Here is a 23521-nt window from a genome sequence, read left to right on the forward strand (position 1 = left end):
GGCATTTCTTACAGAAATAGACTGGATGACATTTTGAAAGAGGAACATAGGGCTCAGCATGTGCCTGCAGAGAGGTGGCAGAAATGTGGCAGAGCTTCAAAGCACTGCCTATAAACACTACCCTATACCATGTCCCAAATCAACTAGATGGAGCCCAGTACAATTTCCCAATCCAGCAGCAGAGGTTATGTATGTATATAAAACAGAGGCACAATGAAGAAAACCCTCCCATGAACATCAAAGGAGCAGAAGGTGACTTCTGGATGGCTCAAGTCTTCTCGGGGCAGCTGGCTTTTAGTTGAGAGCTGGTGGAAAGGAATTCTGTCACCTTCCCCATCACATCTCATCGTGCTACCTATATGTGCTATGCAGATGACCTTCAGGGCTCAGGAGCACTAGCTCCCATGAAATAAATAGCAACTGTGCCCAAAACACCAACACCAACCCAGGCATGCGACCCCATTGCCAAAGACACCCAACATCCAGATGGGAGTTTTGGCAATGGCTCTAGCGGCACTCTAGAGAGACCAGAGGAAGACAAACTTGGAAGCAGAAAGCACCACTGCAAAGTGAAACAAGTCAGACAGAGACAAATAAATACTGTGAGGTCTCACTTAGATATGGAAATATCAAACTCAGAGACACAGTAGAAATATGGTTGCCAGGGGGCTGGGGGTGGGAGAAATGGGGAGATGTTGGTCAAAGAACATAAACTTCCACTTACGAGGGGAGTAAATCCTGGGCATTTAATGGACAGCACGGTCACTACAGTTGACAGCTATCTGTGCTCACCAAGGATATGGTACTAACTCTCTGTGGCAAGCATTTCAAAACATGTGACTCTATCAAAATCACCATGCCCCTTGAGCTTGCACGATGTTACCCGTCAGTCATATCTCAATAAAGCTGGGGGGACAGAGGAGAAAAGCATGAAGCAGACAGGGAGAATGCTCAAACAGAGAACTTCCTCCAGCTAACAAGGCTCTCTTGGTACTTGAATACACTGTGGATTGTTTTGCTTGGTTTTGTTATTTTGCACCTACCCTTGATTCTGTACCTACTGTTCCTTCTAATGGAGCTTTTTTTTTTTACTTGGTGAGCTCCCCGTAATCACCCACGAATTTTCTCAGCCCTCCACTCTTCCAGAAAGCTTTCTCTGACATCCCAGTCCATAATTTGAGGGAGGGGACTCTGTGTTCAAGACTCTAGAGACTTGTCCTGGACACTGGTCCTGAAATCGCATGCTTGTGGGTGTGTTTTCTTGTGTAGACCATGAATTCTTTGATGGGAGGGTTGTACCTGTCTTATCTGTCTCCCACACTCCTGGAATATAGTGAGTACTCGGCACACATGTGTTGAATGCCCCAAGAAAAGGACAGACTCCACGAGCTGAGAGCGAAGTGTGGTTATGCCACTCAGCTTCTAGCCGGTGCAGGGTCCAGTTCCTTAGCTATATCCCAGGGCTCTCTGGGGCAGTAGGAAGTTGATTTCTCATGGCCAGAAAAACAAAAAAAAACCAAAAAAAAACCCCAAAAAGCTTCCCTTCATGAAAGAGGGACTAATTCCCTTCAGCAGCAGACACTAAAGAAGATCTCACTGGAGGTGGCATCTATTCTCTTTGAACCTGGCTGTAGTTGAGGGGGTGTTATAGGCACCAGCCCTTCACATAAGCTCCTCCTGGATGGCGATGCTGTCCTTCATCACAAGTTATGTGTGCCAAGAGTTAGGCACACGTAACTTCTTCAGTCTAGAATGCCCCCGACTTTTCACTCCACTAACATCCATGCAAGCACATGCACACACACACACACACACACACACACACACACACACGCACATGTGTACACAAAGTACATTCATGCTCACGTACAGGCCCACACACGTGCACACACATACATACTTGGCCCCTGTAAGGCCCTCTCCTTCAAATCTCTGTCACTTCTTATGAAAGCCTTTGTCACTTTTGTCATAGTCTCTCATGGAATGGTGCCCCTTTCATTCAGATTAGTTCAGTTTGGAATTCTATAGCCACTAAGTGGTTACCTAATGCAAGTCTGTCTTTCCTTCTAGGCCATAAGGTCCGTGAGGGCAAAGACTGTCTTGGTTGGTTTTTCATCTCCTGGGCTCAGTAGGACATCTAAGTCTTTAAACACTATCAAACACATATTGAATATTCACAAATGTCTCTTTGTCCTTACTACATTGGAATAGCATCCTTCTATTCCTCCCTATATAATCAATAATGCATGAGCCTCAATGGTACAGACACTACCAGCCTCCATTACAGGCAGACGATGATGACGTGGTGGGGATACCACTTCAGAATTTCCTCCTAAGCCAGGTTATAAGGCGCATAAGATCAGCCTCATTAATTTACTGTCACATCTCACTTCACACCTCAACTGGGAGTACTGAGCCTAATCAACCACCTAGGTTTCCAGAATTGGCCAAATGCCCTTGAATCATGTCCAAAACAGAATCCTGTCCCTCAGATGACAGTGGCATGTGCATTGGCCCGAGGATCTCAGCAGATGGTCAGATTTGCTCATGGGGACTGTGACCCTCCTATCCCAGACCCAGACTTCAGCACAGAGCCAGGTACTGCAAAAGCACATGGGCTCCTGGCCTCCCTTCTCCCTCTGACCCATCATCCCACTTGCGTTTGGGTCACGTGTGGCCAACAGAACATGATCAGACCTGACTATGTACCAGTTCAAGCCAAGGGCTGGGTCACGTTTGACCAACAGAACGTGATCGGACATGACTATGTACCAGTTCAAGCCAAAGCAGTAAGAGGTTCTGCATGTTTGTTCTCATCTTTCTTGATCTCCTGTCTTCTACAATGGGAAGAACATTCCCCAGGTGTTGTCCCTACAGCTTGGGTCTGAAACTCAGAGGCGTGGGGAGCCTCTGGCCAAAGCCAGCTAAGCCACAGCAGGAGCAGACCTGGCAGCAAGAAACAAAAAATGCCTATGGCTGTAAGCCACTCAGATTTGGGAGTTTGTTCTTGACATCACTGCAGTTAAAACTTCTGGCAGTGACCCCCATTTAGAATCATGAGTCTCATCCAGGTGTATTTTGAAGGGTGCAATGCTCATTTAGATGGACGGGTTGTGATATTATTTACAAATCAGTCATACGGCTGAATACGTGTATTTCTAATGTGGCTGTAGTAAACTCTTCACCTTGGCCAACAGCCGTAGCTAAATCTTGGGACCTTTCTGGAAAGCTGGTGGTTTATCATCTACACATCCACACATGTTGAGCTCAAACCAGTGAGTATCATGAATGCTGTTTCAGGGTGAAATATGAGGAACTTACCTCATAATACAAGGCTTTGGTCAGGTTTCTCATATCAGAGTAAAACACTCAGAATGAATTAAGTTTTACCCTCTAAAAGGCAATTACAAAAAGAAAAAAAAAAGTCCAAAGAAACCCTTTTAATGCCTATAATTTTCCTAGTACTTACATGTCCCATTAAGAAGAAAAATGACATTAAAATAATTTTAAAGGTTTTGGCTTAAGCCCATCGAAATAAGGAAATTACCCTGCTTAGAATCAAGTTCTCATTATTTTGGCCCAGCCTACATTAAGGATGGACCCCTGTGGAGACGTGGTCAGGTGACTGGGTTCCAGCTGAGAATGGCCACGCTGAAATTAATATGGCGCCAACCTTCTCATAATGGGTCCTATGTGGCTCCTTGGCCTGGTTGTCTCTCAAGGGCTGTTGAGATGGAAATCTGCCAAGTTTCTTCCCATAGCCAGTCTATTTGGGGTTTGTCCCTGTGTGGTTTCCCGATGCCCATTCTGGCCTTATAAGATTTTTTTGTTCTTCTTTACATAAATGTAGAGATTCCTAGTGAAGCTATATGCAGCTGCTCAATGTGAGGTTTTGTAGTAACTCTTTCATCCTTCACTTCTCACTGTCTCCCATTTTTCTCCCTGGTTTTAGTCGGATTTAACCACTGTTAAGAGGTAGGCAATGGAATACAAACTGAAGAATGGATAAAGATGTGATACACGCACACAATGGAATATTATCCAGCCATAAAAAGAAAGGAAATCTTGCCATTTGTGACAACATGGATGGAACTTGAGGACATTGTGCTAAATGAAGTAAGTCAGACAAACAAATATAAATATTGTATGATTTCACTTACATGTGGGATCTAAAAACAAAAAACAATTAAAAATGAGCTCGTGGGTACAGAGAACAGGTTGGTGGTTGCCAGAATTGGGGGGGTGCAGGGTGGGTGAAATGGGTGAAGGGATCGATGAAAAGGTACCAACTTCCAGTTATAAAATGGATAAGCCACGGGGATGGAATATACAGAGCAAGGACTATAGTTAATAATACTACCTGCATATTTGAAACTTGCTAACAGATCTTAGTTCTCATCATAAGAAAATAGTTTTGTAAGTACATACGGTGAAGGATATTAACTGGATTTGTCGTGGTGATCGTTGGGCAACATATACAATATCGAATCATCAGGTGGCACACCCGAAACAAATACGATGCTTTAGGTCAGTTATACCTCAATTAGAAGAATCGTGATTCAGGTACAAATAAAGAGCCATTGTGGGCACACCCACCAAGACATCAAAAGAAAAAAAGAGGGAGGTACATATTGGAATCTTTGGGTGGGCTATTACCTGGTAAAGTGATAAGATCTTTTAACCTGTTAAAGTAACAAGCTGTTGAGAGAGAAACCTGGGAATTCAGTTCCTGTGATTTCATTTACTCCATGGTGTCCCTCCTGTCATGCAGCCGTTTGACCTAGAAGGAGGTGCAGGAATAGGGCACCGACATGTTACTGGCCGCCTGTCAGGCAGCTGTCAAGTGGTAACGATTTTCAATCACTGCCAAGCAGGTTCTAGATTTGAACCAGTGACCTAGGAAGAAAGTCTCCATAGCCCATTACCAAATTATTCCCTGAGACCTTTGCTTCCCTGACTAACACCCTTTCCAATAAAACTCCATTTTTGTCACCGAATCTGTCAACATGCCTACAAATCCCTGAAGGGTGAAATTAATTTGAACTACAGAGTTGGACAAACAAGATCAAAAGTAAGTTCTTTGGAAACAGAAGCCAATATTTCAGACATCAATCCATTTGGAAAAATAGCTCTGGTTTCCCTCTTGGAGCTTGAGTGGGGTGTCTGGGTAATAAACAAAGACGTTGTTACATAGTTTACTACATGGCAAATCCTAACTGTTCCAAATTCTAAATTTTTATGGCTTCAAGTAGATGAATCCTGCATGCCCGTGGCCAAAACTCTTGGAGATTAAAAGCTGGACCCCTTTTTCACTTTTTTTTTTTTCTGTCAACCATGGGCCCACTGTCAGTAGCTGAAGCTTCCTGTGGTAGGAAATAGATTATCTCATATGTTTTTATCCCACTAACATCTGCACGCTTCAAACGTTGCTGGAAACCCAACATATTTTCTTAAACTTTGATAATATTTGTTGTGAAACAGCCCAGAGAATAACTAGATATTACATGAGGCTAATCTGAGCACCTTCTTTTAACTTGAAGGCAGGGAGTTGTGGTAGAGAGTGAGGGAGTCTGTTTATTCTTGTCATGAGTTGATGATCGTGTCTGAACCCCTTTGACCTGGTCCCAATTCCTGGTGTTGATTTTATGCGGCTTTATATACACACAGAAGGTACATATGTGTTTATCTAGGCCTAAAAGGTATCCACATTTTATCACCGAACATACTTCAGCCTTGCCTGGAGGTCAAAGAGGCAGAGGTGAGGGGTGGATTTCAGAAAATAGACAGATACAAGCCCACAAAATACTACCTTGAAGTGTCAGAGTTAAAAAAAAAATATGTGAGTTCCGTTCATCTATTAGACAAATCTGTATTTACCACCTGCTCTGTGGGGGAAGTGTGTTCTATGGTCAAAGGCCTGGGCTCAGATTTTGGCTTTCCTTTGCCAACTGTGTGACCGCAGGCCGGTAACTGAGGCTTTCCGACTCCCCCTTCCCTCGGGTGTGAAGCATGAACCATAACGCCTTTGACATGGGGTAGCTGAGCGGGTTAAATGAGGGGTATGATGGACCTGCTCTGGTAACTGCCACAGGACAGGCACGTAGTACCTGGCTATTGCTGTACCCTCAGTGCACCATTGTAATTACCACATTCACACTTCCCCAGGACACAGCCTTTTGAGTTACGGAAGACTCTGCAGGTGGCCAGTCGAGCTAAGGGATTTGAGCTGTAAATATTTCTGATTCCCTGCCTGAGGGCCTTCTCTGGACATTCAAGGGCACATCAGAAGTGCCAGGGAGTTAACACTCTGGGAACAGCCATGACAGATGGGAGTTACAGCATAACTACCCCCTGGATTCCTGGCTGGGTGTCTTCTACAGTCTCACAGACATCTGTAGTTGGACTGAGCCCCAACTGCCCACACCAGTAACCTCCCCACTCATGCACCCTACCATGGCCTTCTCACCTCCCCTTCGAATATGCTGCCTTCCTTACCAGTGCCTTGACACCAGTTCCCAAATAAACCATCTGCACTCAAGCTTTTATACCCAGCTCTACTTTCAGCTCTACCTAAACCACTTTAGGCAAGTCCCGAAATGACCCTCAAGCTCACAACCTCGGGTCGCCTTACACGAATCAACGGGATCCCAAACAGCACTGACAGTTCAGACGGTCTGACCTTGTGCCTTCAGGTTTGGGCTCATGTTTGAAAGCACTTTGTTTCCTTCCCTAATAAATCTGATACATACGGCTTGTCCTGGCCACAGAGTTCTCTTCATGGGCAGCTATTCCAGAGAACATGTCACTATCTTTATGAGGGGAACCTACCCACCTACCCTTGACACTCCAAAATCTACTTAACATACACAACCCATCAGACCATGTCCCACATACCCTCAAAACCTGGTGAAAATCCATCCAGGCATTCCACATAGTGTAATGGCAGGCACTTAATTTATTAATAGGAACAAACTATCTAATAGAAACCCTCTTCTGTATACATACAGCATATACAGAATACCAGTGATTTTCCAAGTATTTTTCTCTTGCATACACCTAGGCAGAAGAAACAAAATAATGACCCAGAAAGAGAAAATGAATGGAGTTAATTAGGTTTATAATTTAAGATGAGTGAATTTAATGATGCATAAGTTAGAAATATGTGACAGACCAAGCCTGGCACTTTCTCTAATGTCATTGCTAAAGAAATGTATTCCAATGACCTCACAGTTTTTATTTGAAAATAATTATTGCTCTTTGCATGTATAATTGTGATCTGGGCAATTAGAACATAGATTCCCCCTTGGTCTCTCCTCTGGGCTCGGTAGTGTAACCGGGGAAACAGTCTTGACCAAAGTGATGTCCAGAAATAGCGCACTGACATAGCACCTTGGTTTTAGTTCAGTTCTGCATCGGAGGTCCAGACCTTGGTTTGCACACCAACTCTGCCGTGATGCAACCTGGACAAACCTGGAGGTGACCTCACCTACCTTAGCTCCCGTCCCTGTCAACAAAGAGGGAGACTGACTTCATAGACAGTCCTGAGTTTCAATGAGATAAAGTGGATATAATCACTTTGTAAACTGCGTACACACTAGATAGAAGTCAGTTAATGTTTTTGTTATCTCAACCGATCTTTACAATTGCTCTGTAAGCTAGAGAGGGAGTTTAGTGTTTCCTTTTCACAGAGGAGAAACTGGGAATTACCAAGTTTAACTCGGTTTGGCCAGTAAATGGCAGAAGCCAGACTAGCACCTCTGGTCCCCCAGTTCTGAGATGAATCGTCTTTCCTCTGCCACAGTGATTCGGGAGATTTTCCAAACACTAGACCCAAGCTGAGGGTGGGGGCAGGAGATGTTAAAAAAATGCAGATTACCATTCTGTTCTCCCTACCCATCCCATCCCAAAGATACTGACTTAAAGGGTCTGAAATTGTTAAAAACTCTTCATTTTTCATAACACTTCAGATCAGTCTTTTTTAAGCTTATTTGTTTCTAGAGAGAGAAAGAGAGCATGAGAGAACACGTGCGAGTGGGAGAAGGGCAGGGAGTGAGGGAGACAGAGAATCCCAAACAGGCTTCGTGTTGTCAGTGCAGAGCCCGACTTGGGGCTTGAACTCACCAACTGTGAGATCATGACCTGAGCCAAAACCAAGAGTTGAATGCTTAGCTCACTGAGCCACCCAGGTACTCCATACACTTCAGATCATTCTGGTGCAGCAAGTCCAGGGACCACATTTCCAGAGGACTCCGCTGTTACATGTTGTCTATCAGGATTAAGTTCAGTAAGGACAACCCTTCGGATTAAAGGAATTTCCTATCTGCTGGTGTGAGGGAATTTGGGTAAGTTGTCATTACTTGCATTTTTAATAGGTATAAGCCACTGTGCTAAATGTTTTATGTGCATTATCTAAATGGATCCTGACAAAACCCTTGTGTCCTGGAGTGTACAACTCAATGAGGTCAGTAGCATCACCCTTCCGGTTTTATTGTGAAACATCTCATCTCAGAGAGATTAGGTTTTCCAACAGTTCTCTATACAATAAATAGCAAAGGAAAGACTAGAAGTCAGGTATGTTTGACTTCAAATCCATGCAATTGGCCGTTTTATGCCATAAGGAACAAATAAATAAACGAGGGGAAAGAATTCTGCACAAACTGAGTCTCTAATTCTGAGAAAGTTACACCATGGTTGAACAAATAGAGAGCAAGTTACGGCTCACTCTCCGTGCAGTCTGTAAGCCTGGTTTATTCCAATACGGAACCGTTGCAGGGGCCTAGTTCCCAGGTATCAGATCTCAAGAGTGAGTTGGTGTATCAGTTATCTATCTATTGCTGAATAACAAACTACCCCACACGCAGCAATTTAAGACAACAAACACGTATTATCTCATAGCAGGAATTTGAGAGCAGCTTGGCTGGGTGGTTTTTGTCCAAGATCTCTCCCGAGGCTGCAGTCAGCTGTGGGCTGGGGCTGCAATCATCCTGAAGGCTTGAAAAAGGCTGGAGAATCTGCTTCCAACACAGCCTATCACACAGGGGTTCGGAGGCCTCGGTTCCCCACCCGGAGGTGGCCTACACAGGGCTGCCTGGGTGTCCTCATGACATGGCAGCTGCCTTCCTCTACAGCAAGTTGCCCAATACAGAGATCAAACCAGAAGCCACAGTGCCCTTTCATGGCCCAGTCTCCGAACATGCTTACGATCACTTCTGATTCATTCTACTACGTACACGTGAATCACTAACTTAAGTTCATACACATGGGAAGAGAACGAGGTTCTACTGCTTGAAAGGAAGAATATCTAGGCATCGGTGAACACATTTTCAAAACCACTAAAGGCGGGATAGACTGGGATAGCTTTATAATCTCCTCCTCTCCTTCTGTGCCAAGTCGATTTTCTTGGAGACTATTTTCTCTCCTTGTATGTATCTGCCCATTCACCCATCCATCCATCGACTGATTCATTCGTCTGTCCATCCACCCATCTATATCCGTGCAATGAACTCTATCTAAATTCCAGAAGGAATACCAAAAGAGTGGCCCTTTGTGGTTAGGAACTTACCATTATTGAGAAGGAGGGTGATTGTCACGGTTAAAAATCACATAAGACAATCTGTATTAAGTATTTTACACAAGGGATAGATTCAATGTACCGGGTTTGGTGACAATGAGATTTCTTTCAACTTGAAGAGTGGGAAGATTTCAAACATTTTGCCCTGTGTAAACCCCAAACACACTCCCTGACAAAGGCAAAAAAGTTAAGCTCGTCTTGTACGTAAAACTCTGAAGAGCTGGATAGAACATGATCTTGCTTACTCTTCTCTCTGGGGTCTGTTACTAATTGGTGAAAAATTCTCTCCACCTTTGCAGACTAGAGACACGCTCGGGGGAGAACACCCTGCCTGAGCTGTGAAACATTTCGGGTCCTGAGAATTCACCAGCGGCTGCAAGCCCCTGTTGGATGCTACCTTTGCGACCTCTGTGCCTTGCGGACTTCGGGGGGATTCTCACTGGTGAAAGAGACTAGGCGTACCAAAATACGGAACTTGGGAAGCCTCACAACCAGAGCGTTTCTTTGCGCTGTTTTGTCACGTACTCCTTTTGTGCCAAAAATTTAAGGGTCTGCCCAGCCCGTTAGTGGAGGATCCATCCCCATATGTCTCTCTAAGATATGACAACGGGGATCACGTGGAATGGGACTTGGCAAGTGCAAGACACAGCTCGGGTCCCATGTTGTAATGGAGGTCAAACGCCGCCTCCAGACCCAAGACGACTTCCTCTCTCGACTGAGCCACTCACTTCTTTCTCAAACCACAACACAGAACTCAGTGCACCTGGCTGTCTTCAGCATGATCGCAATTCGTTATCGGTCTGTCGGTCTCTTCCAGGCTGCAGGCTTCTCGAGGCCAGGGCTGAGCATGACGTCACTCTGTCCTATGCTCATTGGTCTACAGAACTAGTCTGGTTTAGCCCAGGGTAAGCGGCGTAGACACGCACAATGTCCCAGGAGGCAGAACCAGTTAAAGGGGAGAGAGGGAGAGAGAGGGAGACAGAGGGAGAGAGAGAGAGGGAGGGAGAGAGACAGGGAGAGAGAGAGGGAGAGAGAGAGGGAGACAGAGGGAGAGAGAGGGAGAGGGAGGGAGAGAGAGAGGGAGACAGGGAAAGGGAGGGAGAGAGAGGGAGGGAGAGAGAGAGGGAGACAGAGGGAGAGAGAGAGGGAGAGGGAAGGAGACAGAGAGGGAGACAGGGAAAGGGAGGGAGGGAAAGGGAGGGAGAGAGGGAGGGAGAGAGGGAGAGAGAGAGGGAGAGAGAGAGGGAGAGAGAGGGAGACAGGGAAAGGGAGGGAGAGAGAGGGAGGGAGAGAGGGAGAGAGGGCAAGGAAGGGAGAGAGGGAGACAGAGGGAGAGAGAGGGAGAGGGAGGGAGAGAGAGGGAGAAGGAGGGAGAGAGGGAGAGAGGGAGAGAGAGAGGGAGAGAGGGAAAGGAAGGGAGAGAGGGAGACAGAGGGAGAGAGAGAGAGGGAGGGAGAGAGAGAGAGAGGGAGAGAGAGAGGGAGAGAGGGAGACAGAGGGAGAGAGAGGGAGAGGGAGGGAGAAGGAGGGAGAGAGGGAGAGAGGGAGAGAGAGAGGGAGAGGGAGGGAGAGAGAGAGGGAGAGAGAGAGGGAGAGGGAGGGAGAGGGGGGAGGGAGGGAGAGGGAGAGAGAGGGAGAGAGGGGGAGGGAAGGGGAGAGAGGGAGAGAAGAGAGAGGGAGAGAGAGAGAGGAGAGAGGGAGGCGGGGAGAGAGAGGGAGAGATGGAGAGAGAGACAGGGAGAGAGGGAAAGGGAGGGAGAGAGAGGGAGGGAGAGAGGGGAGGGAGAGAGGGGAGGGAGAGAGGGAGAGGGAGGGAGACAAAGGGAGAGGGACAGAGAGAGATGAGACGGAGAGAGGGAGAAGGGAAGAGAGGGAGGAAGGAAAAGACAAAATTCTTTATTCTCTTGGTACCTTCTAGTAGGACTCTTACTAATATGGCTCTCTCATCATCTGTTTATTTCCTCATCACACCCTATACATCCCTCACCATAAACGGTTCCTCATGTGTTGGCCACCTGACCCAACAGATTATCAAAGGCCATTTGTTGAATGACTGATTCAGTGGCAGGTGACTACATGAATGAGGTAGCTCTAAAATTTTCCTTCACGGTAGAATCGGACCCTTCTTGTGAGGTCTAAGAGTCTGGCCTAGAAGCAGGGTCCGAGCCGGGTGCCGGGGAAAGACTTGTTCATCCTTCGACCAGCCGTTGCGTGAGGTTGTGGCAAAGTCAGCTCCATGATCAAACGGATCTTAGAGTCTGCGGGGGAAGGGGGACACTGGCAGGTACCAAATCATTACCCAGGTGAATTTATAGTTATAGACAAAGGCACTAAGAGAAAAGAGCTCCGGCTCTTTGTCACGTGTGCATATAACCCAGTGGTTAACAAGGGTGCTGTGCAGAAGGGAGGAGGCGGGGAGGCGGGAGACCGAACAGCATCCGGGAGGAGAGAAAGGCATGTGCAAAGGCCCAGAGCATGAGGAGCATGGCACGTCTGTGGAACTAAGACAAGCAGATCAGCTGGGGCACGGAGAAGCGAGGGAGCTCGGCTAGAGGGCCAGCACCTGGAGCGTGTCTGAGTCATATGTGAGGGGCTTGTCCTCCTCCGAAAAGGTAATCAGAGATTATAAAGCACTAGACCTCCAACGGAGCACAGGAGACAGAAAGCTAAGTTTTTATTAAAAAAATTTCCCTAATGTTTATTCAGTTTTGAGAGACAGAGAAAGACAAAGTGTGAGCAGGAGAGGGGCAGAGAGAAAGGGAGACACAGAATCCGAAGCAGGCTCCAGGCTCTGAGCTGTCAGCACAGAGCCTGACGCGGGGCTCGAACTCAGGAACCATGAGATCAGGACTGAGCCGAAGTCAGACGCTCAACCGACTGAGCCACTCAGGTGCCGCGAATGCTACAAGCTTTTAATCAGAGTAAAGTATGTTATGGCAGGAGCACCTCGGTGGCTCAGTTGAGCGTCCTACTTCGGTTCGGGTCATGATCTTGCAGTTCACGGGTTCGAGCCCCGCATCAGGCTCTGTGCTGACAGCTCGGACCCTGGAGCCTGCTTCGGATTCCGTGTCCCCCTCTCTCTCAGCCCCTCCCTGCTCTGTCTCTCAAAAAAACAAATAAATAAACATTAAAAAAATTTTTCTTTGGGGCGCCTGGGTGGCGCAGTCGGTTGAGCGTCCGACTTCAGCCAGGTCACGATCTCGCGGTCCGGGAGTTCGAGCCCCGCGTCGGGCTCTGGGCTGATGGCTCAGAGCCTGGAGCCTGTTTCCGATTCTGTGTCTCCCTCTCTCTCTGCCCCTCCCCCGTTCATGCTCTGTCTCTCTCTGTCCCAAAAATAAATAAACGTTGAAAAAAAAATTTTTAATTAAAAAAAAATTTTTTTTCTTTAAGTATGTGATTGAAGAAGAATTGCCTGGTGACAGGAAAGGGCACAGCAGGGGTCTTAGCCACTCAATCCACGTGATGTCACCGCAGGCAAAGTGTCACTAACCTCTTACACTTTCATGAAGGTCCTGGAGTGCTGGGCCTATTATTTCATGGTCGCATCCCTGACGGCTTCCTCTCTCACAACCGTGTGGAAGAAAGCCCTCCTGTTTTCTAGAATGGTTTTGTCCTCACCTGCAGCTTCTAAGTTTGTCTGGTCTGGCATCTCATCTCTTGACTCAGCCGTGCCTCTAACAGTCCTGGTTTGCACATTCCCAGCTTCCGCAAAAGCAGAAGGGCCTAGACTGAAGCATCTGGCCTGCAGAGGGTACAGACACTCACAGGAGAACTTTAGAAGTTCTTGGTTCGAGGGGCATCTCAGCTAGAAATGCTATCAACCTCCGGAAATTTGAGCTTAAAAAAAAAAATCTGTTTGTTTGTATATGGGCTGATTTGTTTTTCTCGTATGTAAATAAATGTGTCTGTGCTGTGCCATAACCCTCTGAGCAAAGGTTGCAAGTCAGGAAGATTTGGAGCTTGTAACATTGAATTCTTTAAAACTAAGATAATAAAAGTAGCAATCATAATAAAGAATTGGCTGCCGGTTCCCCCACAGCAGGGCTGTCTCCCCACTTACGAGTGGTTACATTTTGATTTTCCAAGCTTGCTGCAAATGGGTCTGAATCGGACTCGATTTCCCATCATAATTGCTTCCTGCGTGACGAGGTCTTTTCCAGAACTGTCTGCTGCTGTTTTAATGGGAAGCCTGTCTATTTGTATGTTAATAGTTTCCTCTGTGTTATTGGGTTTGTCGACGGAAAAGCTCAAATCAGATGCTTCACTATTTTCAAGGTTTACTATTAATCTCTGGATTTTTGTGCTAACACGAAGCCATTTCAGCCCCCTCTGTTCTAAGTCCTCCTGATGAAAGCGTGAGGACAGAGGAGTGACGATCACAACGTGCTTTCTGACACGAAGCACAGTCGTACCAATAGGCCCTCGACGGGCCGGCCCCGGGGAACCCTGGTGCCCGTGCAGCCCCACAGGTGAGTGGGGCTAGTGACAGCTGGGCGGCCTGTGCTCATGTCTTCTGGCTTGGCTGAGTATGGTCACCTGTACCAGATGAAAGAACACGGTAGCCATGCCAAGGCCGTGATGAGTCCCCGGGAGGGAAACCAGGACCTCAGGGCTCGAGAGGAACAGGCCGGCCTTTGAATTCAGACTCTGCAGGTGAGTGGCTCTCTAATACACCGCCAGCCACAGCCTCTTGAATTTGCAAGTTCCTCACCGTTAAAAAAAGAAACAGGAGCCCCGGTTCGAAAAGATATGTCCGTCCCTATGTTCAGAGCAGCGTTATTTACAATAGCCAAGATACGGAAAGCAACGCAAGTGTCCATCGGTAGATGAATGGATAAAGACGACGGGGTATACGGGCGGCTGGGTGGCTCAGTCGGTTAAGCGGCCGACTTCAGCTCAGGTCATGATCTCACGGTTCATGAGTTCAAGCCCCGCGTCAGGCTCTGTGCTGACAAGCTCAGAGCCTGGAGCCTGTTTCAGATTCTGTGTCTCCCTCTCTCTGACCCTCCCCCGTTCGTGCTCTGTCTCTCTCTGTCTCAAAAATAAATAAAAAACGTTAAAAAAATTAAAAAAAAAAAAAAAGACGACGGGGTATGCATCCCCAATGGAATATTACTCAGCCATAAAGAAGAATGACATCTTGCCATTTGGGACGACACGGGGGACAGAGAGGGTATTCTGCTGAGTGAAACGAGTCAGACAGAGAAAGACAAATACCATATGATTTCACTTATATGTGGAATCTAACCAAACAAAACAAACAGAAAGGGGAAACAGACCCATAAATACAGAAAACAAACCGATGATTGCCAGAGGGGAGGTGGGTACGGGGATGGGCGAAATGGACGAAGGACAGTGGGAGGTACAGGCTTCCTGTTACGGAATGAATAAGTCACGGGGATGAAAGGGACAGCGTGGGGAATAGAGTCGATGGTACTGTAATTGTGTGGTATGGGGACAGATGGGAGCTACACTTGGGGTGAGCACAGCTTAATGCATCCAGTTGTAGAATCACTGTGTTGTACCCCTGAAGCGTATATAACATGGCGTGTCAACTATAACGAAAAAAAAAGTTTTTAAAAAAGTCATGAAAACGGGGGGCGGGGGGAGTCATGAACAGGAGCAGCATTCGCTTGTATCATTTATCTTACTGATCGTGATGTCTAATTGCATAGCGTCCGTGAAAACACCTGATGCCTGGCTACCAGTAGCCCTCTGAGACACGACTGTTCAAACTCAGAACTCAGAATCTGGTCTTTGTAATTCACTCATCCATCGTTTTGTCCATAAGGACAGGGATTTCAATCTCTCTTGCTTCTCCGCAGTGCATAGGATACTCTTGTGCGCACAGTAGGTGCTTAATAAGTAATTCTAGACAAGACGACCAAATGGGGCTCAGTCATCACAGACTTATGGTGCTCTACCCTGCTCTACCCCGGTACTTAGGCCAAGCACCAGGACCCTAGGAATGAAAATATGTTGGTCTCGTTCCTGAGAGCTCTGGACCGTTGAGGGGGTGGTCGGTGGAGGTCACAGAGAACAGAGATATAAATACATAGTTACAACAACGTGCACTTTCTTAAGAGTATGGCCTGGGAAGTGGCTGAATCAGAATCGCCCAGAGCATGTGTTGAAGATACAGATCCCTCCATGGCAGGAGACTGACAGAATCAAAATGGCTGGGGGACGGGCCCTGGGAAACTCATTTTTTTACCAGAATCCCAGAAGACCCTAACTTGCCCTTTTGTTAGGAAACCCAGCAGACGTGCATCTTGAGGACGCTGTTTGAGTTACTGCAAAGTTTTGTGACAGCTACAGTCGGGGCTAAGGGGACTCAGGGAAGCCCACTTAGGGAGGTGACTTTGGAACTCTGGTTTGAGAGGTCAGTAAGGAAGAGGTTGCAGATCAAGAAGGGTCTGAGGACGCCCTGTCAGAGGGGAGGGCACAGACCAGTCCCCACTGTTCCCGAAACAGCCAACAGAGGAGGTCTGAAAGAGAAGGCGAGACAAGTCAGTCCAAGGAATTCGGACTTTATAAAAAGCAAATTTTGCAAGCAGATGACAAAACCAGATTTTTAAAATTGAGGTACAATGGCGTGCAACATGACCTTAATTTCAGGGGTACGGCGTCTTGATTCACCATCTGTATACCCTGCAAAACGATCACCATCAGCCTAGCTAACATCCACCACCACAGTTATCAACTTTTTGTTTTTCTCCTGGGACAAGAACTTTTAAGACCTGCTCTCTCAGCAACTTTCAAATGTGCAATGCAGTATTATTCGGATTTGTATTTTTTTTTAATAAAGAACAATCCTGTCGATTAATTCAAACATAATTAAAACACTGAATTGACAGAAATTGCAGACAGATGCAGGACTGAGTGTGTTTTGGCAAACGAACCAAGGAGCAAAGAAGGATCCTTTAACAGGACCCACGAGCCTGAAAGTTGCCGGGAAATAAAGGGAAATGGCAGTTGGAGACGATCTATAAATCAACACGAGCAGGAGAATGACCCAGAAGCAGGGAACGGACCGTGAGTTCATTCTGCTAAGAGAGATGAACGTTTTGGTGTTTTTTTTTTTTCTTTTTTAAAGTACTGTTTGCCTGTTTAGATTCCTTTCGTGTCATACTGCCTCTGAATCCAACTGCTTGTCCGGCTCTCCATATTTTTTCTGGATAAAAACCAGGGCACGAGGTGTGTCGGGCCCATGCTTAGGGTGGGGTGGCCTGGGAAAGGCAGGATTTGGGGAGGAGGGGGTGGGCCTTGGAGTCCGGGATTTGCCAGTCATAGCCCTGTGACTTTGCCCATGTTCTAGACCCTCCCAAAGTCTTAGTTTCATCATGTACTAATGATGTAAATATTAGGTGTGCATAGTAATAACTATTTCCCAGGGCCATTTCAAGGGCTGACTGGTATAAGGAAAAAAAAAAAAAAAAAAAAAAAAAAGCCAGGCATGCAGGGGGGGCTTGGGGAAGGATGGAGAATCACGGGAAACGGTGGCAGTGAGACAATCATTATAAAGATAGCATTTCTTTATTCCCTGGGGAGCTGAGCCTGGAATCTTCCCAATCACATTTTTGCTTAGAAGAGTTTGGCTGGGAAATAACCGAAACTGGGAGGTTCCCCTCCCAAAACTTGTGTGCAGAGGGCACCCGCTTTGCTCGGGGCACAGCAGGCAGGGCAAAGGTGCCTTGCTCTGGTGACTCAGCTCACATATCTCCATGGGGTGACCGGTGCCGCCTCCTCCAGGACCCGAGCTGGCTGTCCCGGCCGCTGCCCTTACTGAGAAGGTGGCAGGAGGGGCCGGCCTGGCCCTAGAAGGCCCTTCACTGAGTGACAGCCGGAGCGCCTCGTCTGACTCACCGCTCAGGGCGGGGCACGTTGCTGGGGCATGGGTGTTCCAGGGGAAGGTGGGCCTGTCGTGACAGAGCCCCCAGACTCAGTGCTGAGTCACCCCCTGAGTGTCCTCAGCCCCCACTCCCTGCCTCTCTTCCCTTCTGGACCTGACCGGGCCCATCCTGGGAAGGTATTAGGCAATGGATCGCCTAGAGACCCCAGTGTACCTACAGCCCAGGAAGAGTTAAATAATTATCCCAGGAGTCAAGCAATTGCTTGGCTCAGAGAACCAGTAATACTTAAGTGTTTGCTGTATACGAGACCTTGAATGGGGTTGGAATAGGAGGTGGAGGAGGACAGAGAGCGTGGCCAACTCGCTCCTGTGTGCCCGGGGCTGCACCTGGTTTTCAACGGAGGAGTCCTGGGTCCCCCGGAAGCCCCTCTGTCCCTGGCAAACAGGGGAGCTGGCCCCTGAAGGGACAGGGTGGTAGAGAAGACAGGCGTCTGTGCCCAGAGGTGCTGACTGGTGAGGACGTGCTGCTGCCTGACGTTTACGTGCGTGTTTGCTGTGTGCCTGGCACTGCTCTGTATTCCCTTGTGTAAGCCCCAGAGCGATCCCACGAGGCAGGTACCATCCGCGTTTGCCAACGAGTAAACTGAGTCACAGGAGGGCCGAGCGACTCTGTGAGGTTGCAGGAGCATTAATGTCAGTGCGTGAATCTTGGCGGTCCGGGTCCAGGCTGAGCCCCATCTGAATTCGTTGCTTGGATCAGTACACACACACACACACAGACACAGACACAGACACACACGCGCACAGGCATTCGGGTCCCCCGTGGCACCGTGCTGCAGCAAATGTCATTTCAAAGAAGCCCGGTCTCGCAGTGGAGGACGTTACGAGGATCAGGACCAAAAAGATCCCAGCTCCCGAGCAACCCTTCCTAAAACGCTTCTTCCCTCCGTTCCTTTGCACCTGGTCCACGTCTACTCTGGATCCTTCCCTTTCTAAACCTCCAAAACCTTCTTCCCCTTCTTCCCTTCCTCTCTTTCTCTCTTTCCCTTAAAAAAAAACAAAAATCAAAAAACAAACCAAAAAAAACCCCTCCCCGTCTGCCCGCTTCTCCCAGCCCCTCTAGAAGGAGCCCTGCCAGGGGCTGACCACAAAGCAGGCTTCCTTCCCTCCTTCCGGGAGCTTCCCCTCTGGCGTCTTGCCACAGCCCAGGACCCAGGCAGGTGAGACAGAACTTTCCTAGGCAGTCAGATGGGAGGTGTAGGTATGGAGGAGGAAAGCTGGGCGCCCCACACATTAAACCACCCTGTTCCCCCACCTCTGACGCTGCTCCCTCTGCACCCATGGCCGAGCCACAGACCCATGGCCCATCGCCGTCAGGACCCCCAGAGCCCGGGAAATCCTTCAGACCCCATATTGGCATCTCTTTTCAAGCCCATGTGCTCGCTCCTGGTGTCTGTGCCATGCTTGCTGGGGTGGGGCTTTCTACAAAATCCCTCAAAGAACATTTAGCGCATTTTGTTTACTTAGTGCATATTTCAAGCTCCTTCCTGGGCCAGGGTTCCCAACCCCCTGGGGGGACGGTGGGTCTGACACGCACTGTTTAACTGTGGGGTCCGCTTCACTCATGCCACGGGGCTCACACCCAAGTCCGGGGAGCCTGACACCACTCACAGGGAGATGAGTTCAATAATACCAACATTTTGTGGGGGTGGCTGGGTGGCTCAGTCGGTTAAGCATCCAACTCTTGATCTCAGCTCAGGTCACGATCTCACGGTTCGTGGGATTGAGCCGTGCTCCCCTCTGTGCTGACAGCATGGAGCTTGCTTGGGATTCTCTCTCCCTCTCTCGACCCCTCCCCACCTCAATCAACACCTTAACAGGTACAGCCGTAACCATTAGAGAACACACCCAAGATCAAGGTTGGTCCCTTGGCACACGTGTACTGAATGCCTCCTGGATGCCAGACACACCTCCAGGGGCTGTGGTTATGAAGACACAGAACATGGCCTCGGCCCTTGTGCAGATACGAGCCTTGGTGAAGGGGTGGGCCTGTGGGCAAGAACAAGAACGAAACAATAGGCTCTGGGTGATGACAGCCACCGGGATCGTGGATCACAGGATCCCGGGAGACAGGTGCTGGGAGCAGTCGGCGAACACTTTGTGGGTGCAGAGGACCAGCAGGAGGAATCGGGAATGACAGCCGTGAATTCCACCTGCAGAAGGGACTGTGCTAACGCTTCAGCCCACAGGATGTGCTGTAGATTATTCTGGGCCAGTGCTGTGCTGGTTCACACCCGAGTGTATGAGACAGGCAGTGCCACGTAACAGACACGGAAGACGGAATGGCACGCGCGCTCATAATTATTACCAAGAAGTCCGGAGTGTTACGGGATCGTAAAACCAGAGGGTTGGTGCACCCAGGAGATCTCCTAGAACTAGTAACTAAAGCATGAGTGGGTTGTTCACATAGAGAACAGAAACGTGTGAGAGGGCGTTGCGTCCCAGAGAGACAAAGACATGAACAAGTGTGGCACACTGGGCAGGGTGGGTGGAACGTGAGGGAGGGAGGCGGATGGAAAGGTGGACCGGGATGGGGGCCCTTGGCTGAAGAGGCTGTGTGATGCGGCGTTCAGGGGTTTGACTTCATCTCCCGAAGACAGTAGAGAATTAGACAGTAGATGCTATTCTCACTGTTTTTGTAAAGCCAACCAAAAGGCCAGTTCTTACTTATCAGTGTTATGGGACAGCCTCCCCAACATTTTTACAAAGGCATGAGTTTGCTAAGCAATAAAGAAATGATCGCTTTTTTTAAATATCTATTAAATACACACTATATGCTGAGAACTGAGAACTGGTCCAAACCCAGGTGACGGGAAGGGGGGGCAATGGAGATAGGGTGCCTCCCTCGGGAGCCCACATCCTCGCTGGGAGAGGACACTCGCACCCCAACTGATATTTAACCCTTTAGTTTAAGGTATGTGGGCATTCAGAACAGGGTGTGGACCTGAGAACCATGAGATCTGTTCAGCAGGAAAAGTCTGAAGGCTGAAGGACTCAGGTGAATGAAGGGCCTTGCGGCAGAAAGAGCTGAGCTCAGATCTGAAGGTGGGGAAGCCATGGGCCACATAAAGGGGTGGATGCAGGTGCTGTGGGCAGATGGGCGTGACCGACCCTGAAGCAAGGCGTAGAGGGCTGAAAGCCACCTTCTTCCCCACCGCTCCTTCTTTCCTTCTTGCCCTCTCCCTCTCTTATTTTGAGAAAACCGTACACCCCCCGTGCAGTTACAGCAAATAATGCAGAGAGATTCCATATATGTGACACCCAGTTCTCCCCATCTGACATCTTCTGTAATTCCAGTATAATATCCCGACCAGGAAACTGATAGTACACTGATGCCCATTTCTTTTTCTTTCTGTTTTTTTTTTTTTAAAGAAGATGAAACTTCACACATAAATAATAAAAACAGCCACTTCATTATCAAAGAGTCCCAGCATCAAGAGTAACTATTTCACCTCCCTCAGACAAAGCTTCACGTCTCTCTGGGCGAAAGAGCCTATGTGCAGACACACGTGTATGCATGTATGTATATAAGGGTACAGACGCACACATAAACAACTAGATGATTTTTCCAGCCCATTAAATCATCTAACTCAAAATTGGAATTGTTACATTATTAACTAACCAAAGATGACTCTTCTCTCTTTAAGGAAAAAAAAAAACCTAACTCTAGCTTTAAATAAAGTATTTGAAATAGGATATTAAGTTATAACTCCTGGGGACGGGAGCTTGTAATAATTATGTTGAACAGCTCCCTTGGTTTTGAGAAGAAAGTGGGCAGGAATATTTTTTCCCCTTTTTACATCATTCCAGTTTGGCCCTGGAACACTCATCATTTTATAACAATTCCATGTGTCAGCCCTCCTACCATCATTCTATTAGAGCCTCGCTTCCCTCAGGATTTTTGCAATAGATTTCAGGGAAGGGGAAGTCAATGCAATGCCTTTTCTTACACACCAATATATTTTGCTCCTTGCTGCAGGTTCACATTCCAAGTAAAGATTCTGTCCCGCGATACAGTTAGTCCTATTTTCTGTCAGGAGGAAGAGATCGAAAAGAGGAAGCAAATGGAAATGTGAACCGGGGCGCAGGAAAGCTACAGGGTATTTGTAAGAATCAGAGTAATGTGCCTTTTAATAATGCACAAAGAATGCACTCAGACACTCCGACAAGAGCTGGTAGTCACCTGGCTAGGTCCTTTACAAATAACTTTCCAAACATCTACAACAAAACTACGAACTATGCCTTCCTTATTCATGCCCATTTGCCAGATGGAAAACAAAAACAAAAACAAAAACACAACAACAAAAACAAAACAAGTCTGAAGGGAAGAAGGCAATTGTTCTGAAAGTCACAGAGAGTAAGAGAAAGACGTCGTGAGTCAAAGTCAGGTGGGTGCAACTCAAGACCCGGTGATCTTTCCACCGCATCACCTCGCTGGAGTGCAGTTGATTTTTTTTTTTTTTTTTGATATAGCATTGCTGAGGACAAAGAGAGTATAGCCCTTGGTGATCTGAGATAGAATCCGGGGCCTCCAAGGTTGTGCTGTAACTAACTGATGACGAGACTGGCTTGGAGCTCAGATGAGGACCTTTTGGTGACTCTTGATCCTTAAATTGTAACTGTGGATTCTTGTCCTTTCTCCAGTGGCGGAATACCGCATGGATTTTGAAATAAAAATCGTAATTATAGATCCCCTTGGGCAGTTCCGAGGCCTTCAGGAGAATGGCACCCCCAACCATTCCAAAGTTTTACTCGGAAGAAGGTTAGCCTTGGAAGTTTTCCTCTCTCTTGCCATGGTTTGTGGAATCTGACCCCGGCCCCCGTCCTATGCTTTATCTGCATCTACTTAATCGTTCCTTGCAACAACCCTTCGAGTTCCAAGTTCTAAGTTCTAAGGTTACCTCATGTACACATGAAAAACCTCAGAGGGGTGAGGAACTGACTCGGGGTCCCTCGAAGAAGCAGCTGCACCCCAGGAACGGGAATCCAGGTCAGACTGTGCTAAAAGGAAGTGGCTAATAACTCGGAAGCTAATCATGGCAGAAAACTGTCTTTAGCATATACTTTTCTAAATAAAATGCCCCACACCGGGCCTTCTTCACCTTCTCTGTTTGGATGGCTATCACATAGCCTTTCCAAAGCCCTCTCAAAGAATACAGCACTAGACTTCATTTCATTTATGCCAAGGACATATGCAATGATGCCCCAAACATGCACAGACAATCATCATCACTCACACATTCCATATTTCCTAGAATTGATTTGTAACCCCAAAATTGATCCTTGCAGTGTTTTGTGGTCACTCGTGGACAAGTGCGGAGCAGCAAAATATCTGGGTTGCTTGATGCTCGTGTTCCCTTGAGGTAACGAAGGAGATGCCCTGCCTCTGTATTTCAGACTATACTGTAAATAATGTCCTTTTTACAGTCTATTTAGTGCCACATTCTGGTGCTTTTTGTTGGTGAGTTTGCTGTTTAAAATGTCCCCTAGACACAGAGCTGGAGTGCTGTCTAGTGGTCCTGAGAGTAAGAACACCGGAATGTGTCTCATGGAGAAAACAGCTGTGTTAAATACGCTTCACTCAGGCATGGGTTATAGTGCTGTTGGCTGTGAGTTCAATGTTACTGAATCAACAGTATGTCTTAAATAACCTGACAGTTATATATTTATCAGTTGATGAAAATGCGACCAGAGGCTTGTAGGAACCTAACCCTGTATCTCCCTTAGGAGCAATGGTTCAGTATTCACGAATTCAGTATTCACGAATTCAGTATTCACGGTGACTTTCTACAACATAACTCTCATCGCTACAATACCTATAAAATAAGAAATAACTGAAAACAATCTTTGGATAGGAGGACAATATTAAATTAACGTATCCATACAATGAAGTTATATGAAGCCATGAAAGCTAAGTGGTCAGAAGAATAAAAAATTACCATTACGTAATGCAAATGGAAGGGATGGGAGCAGAGTAGTAAGCTATGTAAATCCCATGGCTCAGAATTTACATAATTGGGACCTAGCTTTAAACACAC

This window comes from Leopardus geoffroyi, chromosome E2 (genome assembly GCF_018350155.1).
Source record: "Leopardus geoffroyi isolate Oge1 chromosome E2, O.geoffroyi_Oge1_pat1.0, whole genome shotgun sequence".
Lineage (NCBI taxonomy): Eukaryota > Metazoa > Chordata > Mammalia > Carnivora > Felidae > Leopardus > Leopardus geoffroyi.